The sequence below is a fragment of the Dasypus novemcinctus genome, chromosome 3 (assembly GCF_030445035.2).
Source record: "Dasypus novemcinctus isolate mDasNov1 chromosome 3, mDasNov1.1.hap2, whole genome shotgun sequence".
Classification (NCBI taxonomy): Eukaryota; Metazoa; Chordata; class Mammalia; order Cingulata; family Dasypodidae; genus Dasypus; species Dasypus novemcinctus.
The window spans coordinates 161,796,038-161,804,724 of record NC_080675.1 but is presented as its reverse complement, the minus strand read 5'-3'; positions in this window follow the sequence as shown (position 1 = coordinate 161,804,724).

The window sequence follows — 8,687 nt, the reverse complement described above, 5'->3', positions numbered from 1 at the left end:
AGGTGAGTCCAATAAATCAGATTGTAGGAGCTGGAGTCTGTTGAGGCTCAGGGCCTGGTTATCATATTGTCAGTAAAAAGATTCAATCCCCTAAATATATCTGAAACCCCAATACCAACTACAATTCCAGTAAAGTAGCATGATAGTCTTATGAAAAGAGATCCCCTATTTGGATTCTTTTTAATTCTTTATCCAGTCTAACTGCTCTAGCTAGAACACTAGTGCAATGTTGAGTAACAATGGTGACATTTTTATTTTTATTTATTTATTTTAGTTTGGTTTTGTTTTGGGGGAGGTTTTTCAATATAGTTTTTTTTTTTTAAAGATACTTAGATTACATAAGTTTTACATAAAAAATATAGGGGATTCCCATGTGCTCCACTCCCAACCCCTCCCACATTAACAACATCCTTCCTTAGTGTGGTACATTAGTTACAATTGGTGAACAAATTTTGAAGCATTGTCACTAAGTGTGGATTATAGTTGACATTGTGGTTTATATCTCTCCTGTGCAATTTTATAAGTTATGACCAGATATATAATGGCTTGTATCTATCATTGCAATGTCATTCAGAACAATTCCCAAGTTTGGGGGAGGCTTTGTATCGCAGAAGAGTCACAACGGTGCCAGGGGAATATCACTGATGCAAGGTGTTCATGGTAGGGGAATGTGTGAGGAGGAATGTACCTGAGATATACCTCTATGGAATATGATTGTGTTCAAGTGGTCATGGGGTTTTGTCTTGGTAGATGGAGAGCCACAGAACCATCAAAAGAATATTGAATTCCCATTCTGCAGAGTCCTGCTACATTCTCTCATAGAGTGGCAAAAATCTCTAGAGTACTTGGGTAGTACCTAGTGAAGAAGGACAGATGACATGTGAGGCCTTTGAAATTGATGCTTATATTTATGAACCTTGTTTTTGTGAAACTCAAACTTAACCTGGGAGTATATATTGCCTAAGAATTACCTCCTGAAAGCTTCCTTGTTGCTCAAATTTGGACTCTCTCAAAACCAAACTCAGCATATAAACTCACTACCTCTCCCCTGGCATAGGACATGACTGCCAGGGATGAGCCTCTCTGGCACCAAGAAATTACTGCCAAATGCCAACAAGCAATACATCTGGAAAAATACCTGGATCAAAAGGGGGAAATAAAAATACAAATAAGTTTTTATAACTAAGAAATTTCAAAGTGAGTTGAGGTCATTCCAAAAGTTACACTCATGCTTGTCTTAGGAGGATCTCACTGTCTGCCACAGTAAACAGTGCCTCAAACAAGGGGGCTCCTGAGGGCTCTAGAGACATCTAGACACTATAGGCAGAGCAGATAATCCCAGGAACTGCGTACCCTGTCAGTGGGCCTTACCTTTGAAATATGGTAACATATCCCCAAGTGTATCAGAGCTAGACTTATTTATAATTTTCCTACACATGCTTCTTATATCCCTTTTATTTGAACCTATCATTAACACTATAGTAGTTAAATATGTATCCCAGAGACTTACATCTTCTGGCTATTCATATTCCTGTTGCACTCTGAACCTCAGCAGGGTTGTAAGGGTAAGGTATATGGGAATCCCCTATATTTTCATTGTTACAATTACATAATCTAAAGCTTATTTAAAATAAAATAAAATTTTAAAAAAGGAAAACACCAACTCCCCCCCTCTAAAAAAAAAATGGACAAAGGACTTGAGTAGACATTTCTCCAAAGGAGATATAGGGATGGCCAGTAAGCACATGAAAAGATGACCAAAATCAGTAATCTTCAGGGAAATGCAAGTCAAATCACAATGAGATATCATGTCACACTCACTGGGATGGCTATTACTAAAATCAATCAGTCAAACAAACAAAAGAAAAGAAAAATTACAAACGGTAAAGATACATCACACCTCATACATTATTGGTATGATAACAAAATGGTAGAGCCGCATGGAAAACAATTTGGTGGTTTCTCAAAAAGTTAATCAAAATTACTATATGATGCAGCATGTCTAGATATATGACCCAAAGAATTGAAAACAGGGACTCAAACAGTAATTGTTATTACTCATAATAACCAAAGGTGGAAACGATCCAATTGCCCATCGACAGATAAATGGATAAACAAAATGTGGTATGCACTTACAATGAAATATTATCCAGCCATAAAAAGGAATGGAATTCTGACACATGTCACTACTTGTATGAACTTGTAAACACTGTGTTGAAATAAGCCAGATGCAAAAGAACAAATATTGTATGATTCCACTGATATAAACCAACTAAAATAAACAGAGTAATAGAGACTGAAAGTGACTTAGAGGTTACCAGGAGCCAGTGGCAAGAGAATTAGTGAGGTATTGCTTAATAGGTCCAGAGTTTCTGTTTGGGATCATGAAAAAGTCTGGGAAATGAATAGGCAATAAAGATAGTGAATATAATCAATAGCATTGAATTGTACACTTCAAAGTAGTTAAAATGGGAAATTTCGAATTGTACATAGGTTATCACAATAAAAAAATTTTTTTTAAAGAGCTTGGTGGAGTTAAAAGAGAGAGAGAGAAATCAAAACAAACAGGAAAAGAAAAGGAAAGAAGAGAACTGTGGAGAATCTAGGAAGAGATATCTTTCAGTGAGGATCACTGCAGGGGGCAAGTTATCGAGAGGAACAGAAACAGATATAAAAATTATTTTGCCTTAGGCTAAACATAAATCATTTCATTCCCCATGCACACAATGGTTTAACGTTTTGCATTTTTAAAAGTTGTCTTCATTTCAATCAAAATGTCTTGGGGGGGTGGTAATACATGGCACTTACAAATGACACAAATCAACTAATTTGACCCTGGTTTTTTTTTTACCTTTTGTACCAATTCTTTGAGAATCATGAAAATGCAGATCTTACCAACTTTTGTGAGCCAGAAGAAATCCCCCTGCCCCATTATTGGAAAGATGCACTAAAATGGCTCCATCATCTGAAGTGATTAAATTATTAAAAATAGCATGGTGGGGCAGGGGCAGGGGTGGGGGAGCACGTAGCAGTGCAGGCCAAGTCCTTTAATGGCAGGCCCTCCAAGCAGTCGGTTTCTTCAGCATAGATTAGGGAAGCGCTTGGTCAAGGGGCAGCAGAGGGCACTCCAGGCCAGAGCAGGTTAAGTTGTGGTCACTTTATCTCTTGTTGTTGACGCAAAGTTCTGAGGCCATGGCCCAAGGTTTTCCTGCAGAAATGTGTTTACAAGCAGGTCAAGGACTTGCAGACAGATAACCATTAGCAAAACAACTTTTCTATTGACAACAGAGCAAAGAAAGGTGTGTTTGCAGATGAATTATCACTTGCTTCTTAAAGGAAGCGGGGGAGAAAGCTCAATCAAATCACTAAATCCCAGCATTCTTACCCCAGGACTGAATTTTCTGAGGATTGTAGGGAGAACTGCTTCCTGCTTTTTTTTTTTTTTTTTTTTTACTGCTTCACTCACATGTTTTCAAAAGCAGATAAATCAGTATTGGCACTATTTACCCTTCAGCAATAGCTACAAATGATCAATTTGGACCTTATTAAAGTGAAGAAATTATTTTATGCCAGTCCTAGAAAAAACAGATCAATGCTGAAATTAAAAAAGTTTTTAAATCTCTTGGGTTTTTTGGGAGTTTGAGGAGTGTCTTATTGCTGGGAAAAGTGAATTCTCAGAAAACTGAAATTTCATAATTTGAACCTCTGTGTCAGAACTTTGGGCTGAAAATATTTTTGGTGAAATCCTAAATTTAAAAAGCTGGGAGATTGAAGTAAGGAATAACTCAAGTACATTGACGCAAGGGGAAAAAGGGAGAAAAAAAAAAATCAACAAACAAACTAAAAGAATTAAAATAAGGTTACCAGAGAAAAGAGGAGTGAAATGCTTAACTAATGAACATGTTTAAAGCTTTCAAAACTGTAGCTTGTTTCATCTTGGAGTGTGATGCAACTCTTGAGCAGAAACTGAGGGAAAAAGGCCTCTCAGGGCTTGTCTAGTCTCATGCTAAAGAAAGGCACTCACATTTTCACTAAAGGAGAAAAATCTGAACTTGGGAATCTGCACATGGGTAAATATGAGCTGTCTCATTAGAAAGATACTTCTCAATTAGTTTTCTTTTCATCCCTCTTTCTTTTGGCTCTCAGCCTTCTTACACACACCCACACAGACACGCAGTCTCACACTTGCTAGGGTCAGAAAGGTGCCTGCCGATTTCGCTCCATAGAAGTCCTGACAATGTGGCATGTGCAGTCTCGACAATGACATGCCACTCAAAATCCCTCCCTCCAGATTGTCCCTCCCTTTAAAGGAGACAGCCAACGTGAATGAAACACTTTTCTCCCCCTGGGGACGTCTGAGTTGCTTTTATTAACCCAGATACAAAGTGCCACTCAGATGCCTCGGACAGTGGAATTCTTTATTCTCTTAACTAGCAATTCATTTGACCCTCAAGAATAGTATTAAAGCTCCAACGTTTTCTATATTTCTTATTTATTTTATGTTCCCACTGCTCCATAAAGCGTTCTTATAAAAATATGGTCATGAACCGTAAAGTCTTCATATTAAAAGGACATTTTAAATGGTTTCATCTTAACATGGTTCTGTCACTCAAATTGGAAAACTTTATGCCAGTTCCTTTCCAAGCTGTTAAAGATTAGCTTGATGTAGATAAGGCTATTCCCCAAACTCATTATCTGTCTTCCAAATGCACCTTAAGGACTCCTTAATAAAGTCAAGGTTATATGAAGAGTATTTTACTGAAAATCAGTGAATGACTGTTAATAAATCTGCATTACAGACAAGTTATTTTGTCTTTGCCTCTCATCTTTACAACAGACGATCCTTCCTTATATTAGTTTTTTAAAAAAACAAACAATAAGTCTATTTCTTAATTTTACATTATCAGTGAATCAGACATCATGGGGGATGGAAGCAGCTAGAAAATATTCCTGCCAGTTTATAATTAAATGTAGGCCTAGCATTCTTCTGTAACATTACAGAATATCTTTGACCTTTGCATCACCCCCAAATTAAACCCCTTCTCTATACTCCACCACTTCTCTATTAGTGCTAGGATATTAAACATACACACACACAGTGGAGATACATATATAGATATAGATATATTTCTAAATATGTACATGAATAATTCCCATTAACCATTATATTTTTAGTCCTGGTGAAAGAAAATTCCAGTACACATAATTAATGTAACAGGTGTTTCTCCCAACTCATACAGGTCTAAAGGTATAATAGAGTGGTGAAGCAATTTTATTGTCAATCCTCCCTTAAGTAACTGGAATTTCTTCCCTGATGTTATTTTCTAGTGTTTAATTTTCCACCAAGTCTGTACCTTCACTACCAAATGTCATATGCTACTTGCATAAGAATGACCTTTTTGGGCTTCTGATGTTTCACCTACTCCTCCTTTCTTCACGAAACTCAAGATCCCAGTGATTTTTGCAACGAGACTTTGTTAATTTATAAAAAGCCGTCCATAAGGATCCCTCATAACATCGAATTTGTTCATAATGGAATTTTTACACTTGTTTTTACCCTATACAACAAAACTATATGCAAATCTTTTAATGCTTGCTAACTAATAAATGTTTCATCAATCGCTCCTTTCTGATGAACCTGAGCTATACTCAGACCTTTTTCATGAAAAATGTAACTGGGACTGTTCCAAGCCTCAGCTTTTCAGAGGTGAGTTTTTCACCTTTCTGATTTGTCAGATTGAAATAGAGTATATGTGAATCATCTATATTTATTGATGTCGGCTCACATCAAAATCATAAACTACAAAGTAAAATCAGCGTATTGAGACCAATGAGATAATGGGATAGCAAAAGGCTACGTCATCTTCGTTCCTGGGAATTGTAATAGACACATGCTAATGTTGCAAATTTTGCACCTCCAGGCTTTTAAATAGGAGTAAATGTAATCCTTGTTCCATGGGCCACACCTTCTCAAAAGTGTGACTCATCTACTGCTTAGTGCCTTTCTGTTTGCAAAGGGTCCACACCCAAAATTCAGAGCCCAAATCATTAGCAGCTTTCCTAATAGGAAAATGAAAAACCTGTTTCACTTTATAGGAGAGAGGCACGAATGAAAGATTTCTGACCGTATCTTCCATCCCATTCTTCCCTAAACAATCTGGGGTAATCTGACACTGTAACTCTCCTGAAGGCGACCAGATTTGCCCTCTGCCTGCCCCTGCCTCCCTTTTTCATCCAGTGTGGCTCATGGCTGATGGAGTGGAGGAGTAGAGGCTGAGGAAGCCTACGGAGTGAGCAGCATCCCATCTTGTCACTGACTCTTGTCAACTGTAGTCCCTGCAGCAGGATGGTCCCCAGGCCTGTGGCTCAGTGTGGCTGTTCCAGTTGACTGCCACAGGACTAGTCCCAAAGATGGGGGGAGGAGCAGCTAAGATTGGGAAATGAATACCTTGCAGGAAAAACTAAGTTTAAGGGACAGAGGTTGCAATGAGCCTATTACTGAAAGCCCTCAAAATATATTTATGTTCTGTAAAAGAGTATCATAAATGCAGCACATGAAATCAGGAAAATAGTAATGGCATTCTATACATGTTAAATTAGTAATCATGGATACTGTACATCTCAACTTCCATTGCCATCCATCACTTGCTTTAAATTTCCAGTATTTGACTCCTGTTTCAAGAGAGACGAGGAAATTTGTTTTTTTTAAATACCAAAATGTATATTCATTTAAAAATAAAAAAGAACATCATCGAAATGTTCAGTGCTTTTCTGATTTTATGACTCAGTATCATTGGTTTCCAACTTGTGAGTCCCACTGTGGATCCTGAGACAAATCCCTAAGTATGAGCCTTACTCAAGGGTTCAAATCCGGCTTTACAATCCATTTTCGAACCATCTAAGAAGAGGCGGGAATGTATATGGTTTAAGGTAACATATTTTAGATTTAGACTTCAGTTAAAACACCAGCTCCACTACTCACTACCTTTATATTCTATGAAAGATAATCATCAAAGCAGCAGTTGAAATAAAGAGAAAAATGACATTTTATGCATTTTATATAATTTATTTAACCATATATGACTCCGTTTTCTATTCTATAAAATTGGACAATATAAATGACCTTAAAAAGTCTATTGGGAGAATAGAATAAAATAAAAAACAATACTTAGTTTAATCTAAATACAACACAATAAAATACATTAAGTATTTTATTTTATAAATGCCTGTCTAATGCTATCCACCATAGTCAATATCTAATGACCCACTTTGCCCCCCCACCAATATAGCATACATATATATTGAATATTTGTGTGCATGTACATACACACAAACTATTATATATATATATATGTATAATTATGTTTGTGTGTGTGTTACACATAGTTAAACCAAAATTTCTGAAGTTTCCTAAAAACATCCATAATTAAATCTCCACTTATTAGATCATACACAGGGCAGTGGGGTGGGGAGATAACGGGGGGGGCGGGGAGGTTACTGTGGATTCAAATACTTCCTAACTGTCTGGCATTTGAAAAGTTTAACTCTATCAGTGTGAAATATAGAAGGGACAGATCATAAGCCACTGTGATCAGACCAGGTCATTTTCTGCTGTAATTAAATGCATATTGCTTTATCTACTTATGATCAAGATACTAAATGTGTAATTCAGAATTGTTTTTTCTATCTGATGAATTGTTATTTCTTCCTTTATTGACCTTTTAGCTTAATAGTGATTTTGCCATAATGCTTTTCCCATTGGATATTGATAAAGCAAAACAGCCTTTTACAGGCATATTTTTCTGATTATACATGTATAAATGTATTTTAAAATATATTTATATATAAATATATGTCATATATCCCATTTATAAGTAGATGTATATCTCATTTATATATAAATATATATATTATATATGTCTTTAAATATACATATTTAAATCCTGATTTCTACTTTTTTGTGTCCCTGTGGGTAGTGGATATCTCCCATAAAAGTAGGCAGTTATCACCCATTTAAAAAAAGGCAGATGTAAATTTTTATTTTGTTATTCAGTGTGTCTTTTGATTTTATAGTGACGGTTCAATCATATATATTGTGATCACTGATAGATTGGAGTTTATTTATACTATATATTTTTTTCTAAGTTTCTCTGGCATCACACTTTCTTGATTGTCCCTTAAATTCTTTAGTCATGCTTCTTAAGTATACTTTTTCCATGTAAATAAACTCTCTTTTCCTTAAGATTAAGATAAAATTTACATTCAATAAAGCACAGTACTTAAGCTTTCTATTCAATGCCAATTGCACATGCCCCTGCAACCACCCAAAAAGCAGATTTAGAACATTTCCATTCGCCAGGAAGTTCCCTTGTGCCATATTCCAGTCAAAGCTCAAACTCCATAGGTAAAAATTGTTCAGATTTTTATCATCAAAATTGAGGTTTTCCTCTTTTAAAACTTTGTATAAATGGTCTCATTTAGAACGTACTCTTTTGAGGTCTTACTTTTTCCATTCAACATAATGTTTTTGGGTTTCATTGATGTATCTTCATTCCTTATCACTTAGTATCGCATTGTATGAATATGCCACAGTTGTTTGCCTATTTTTGTATTGATGGACCATTAGATTTTTCTAGCTTTTAGCTATTATGAATAAGGTTTCCATGAACATTCCTATACACATCTTT